A 2,503-nucleotide genomic window follows, 5' to 3' on the forward strand; every position below is an offset into this window, starting at 1 on the left:
CCTGCATTCAGCTCAAAAGGTATCCAATTAGTGTTGTTTCATTTCTTACACTATCCTCGATATATACTAACTTCTATGAGCTCTCGGGATATTACATTCTACCCCCCTTAAGCACATGACGTCCTCGTCATGCGACGTTATAACTGGTCCCAGATCTCCCCCTTTGTATGGCCGATGTGGGATTCGCCTAAGGTACCTACACGCACCTCCTTAGGGACTCAGCGTCCTCACTGAGGTTTGCCCCACCACCGCGCAGAGAGGCTCGGGGGTCAGCTCTGATACCACCTGCAACATCTCGCTCGAGCAACAGGAAGGACCGGAATAACTTACCTTGATAGGACTATACGAACTTTCGAGGGGGTCTTCCATCCTTAGATTTCCCCAGGTTAAGCACGTTGAACTTGAGAGTTCCTTGCCTGTATTCAGCGCAAAATATATTCAGTTAATGTTATTTTTTTTTTTTTTACACTATCATCGATATATACTAATTTCTATGAAGTCAGTTATTACATCTTACGTGTATGAATTGCATTTGAAGTAGAAGGAAGACCACGATAGAAACAGTGACGTGATTGAAACATCTAAGGTGCCTCATTTTATCATTTTCAAAAGCACAGGGTGAAAGGATCTTTACTTGTTTCTTTATTTTTTATTTGAGAAAGTACTTAATTCATTCTCTCCCAATTATCTTTCTGTTGTCCATAGATGATTCACATTTTTTAAATAAAAGTTTTATTCATTAAATAGTAACATCTCTCTTTTCCCCTTCCATTTTATAGGACATATATAGCTTTGAAAAGTTCAACAATAACGCTGACTACCCTGACCAAACAACCACAAAAAAATCCACCAATTGCAATAGGAAATCAATTATGACCAGCCCAAGTTGTTATTTTTAGATCATTACAATTGCAGTGTGTATGGTTATATCAAAAAAATTTCTTCCCTCTTTTGACATAAAGAGCAGCGAGAATTACAGTCTTTTGACACAATTATTTATTTAATAAAAAGAAATGAAGGACACTAAGGTTATGAATTTTAACTCTTTTGCATATTAGTTTTTATTGTGCATGCATGTTTATTTTAATATATGTTACTAATTTATTTTTGGTTGTGCTTTATAGTAATATAAAAGAGACAAAAGACAAGGAAGGCTCAAAGAGTGATAAATATGTCTTCATACCTCTACTTTACAAGGGGAAGGGGTTTGTCAACTTCAAAGTCAACATATTCTTCTATTAGAGGATCAAAAGTCCCAATCAAAGAGAAAAATAAAAAATGAGCTAGCAAAAGTTCACATCGTTGTTTTTTTAGGCAACAAAGGGTTGGTGTTGGGGAACCCAGGTTTGTATTATGTATGCTTTTTTGGCCCTTGAATTTGTTCAATTAATAGCATTTTTTAATGATCTAACTAAAGAGTTTTCTAATAGGTAAAATGATGCTACACAATTTGCTTTTCTACTTTGAGAGTGACAAAATAGAATTGGAAACAGAAGTAAGACAAATATACTTATATGGACATTCAAGAGACGTGCTCAAAACATCTAGATATATATATTATAGGGATGCACATCATATATGGAGATGAGATGTGGGTCACATGTGATGTTATTTGCTTCAAATGTTTAAAGAAAGTTATAAAGAAATGAACATTCATATCTTTGCGCGAGGAATAAGTCAACATGCCCAGTTCCCTTTAAGTTATCAAAACATGTCGAAGAATCAGATTTGGAGATATTATTTCTTCTTAGTTGAATGATTTTAGATCTTTTAAGATATTACTAGGTCTTTAAATTTTGTTTTTTGTTGCTTCGCATAAAAAGAAATAGGAAATGAAGGTCATGATGATTCAATTTGTATTGGACGCATAGGTTTGAAATTGCTTCTTCTCATTTAATTTTACTTCTTAATTGAATTATTATAGGTCATTTAAGATATTTATTTGGATCTAAGAAGTATATGTAGTTCATTGTGTTTTTTTGTTGCTTCACAAAGAAAAAAATAGAAAATCAAAGTGATGATAGTTCAGTCTGTATTTGATGCCTGGTTTGATATTATTTTCTTCTTAAGTTCTAATGTTATTTTTAATTGAATGATTCTAGATTTCTAAGGTATTTATTTAGAATTTAATAATTTAAATTTTGCTATTTGTTGCTTCATAGGGAAAGAAAGACAAAACCAATCAAATGATGATTCACAATGTCTTCCAAACAAACCACTAATTGATGAAATTGCACTACAACCTAATGAAGTCGGACTACATCCACATCAATCACCAAGAAAAAAGAAAGCACGAGTGAAAAATGATGGTATTTATTTATCATAATTTTGGTATTATTACACATTAATACATAATTATGTAACTTTAACAAATTTATGTAGACAATGAGAAAAGAGTTCGAGGAATGAACAAGAATAAAAGAATTGTTGATCTAAAAATGATAATCAACTAGAAGTAACTTTCTATCAAAATCGAGTTATTTGACCTAAAATCTGAGTTGCA

This window comes from Diospyros lotus, chromosome 2 (assembly GCF_014633365.1).
Source record: "Diospyros lotus cultivar Yz01 chromosome 2, ASM1463336v1, whole genome shotgun sequence".
Lineage (NCBI taxonomy): Eukaryota > Viridiplantae > Streptophyta > Magnoliopsida > Ericales > Ebenaceae > Diospyros > Diospyros lotus.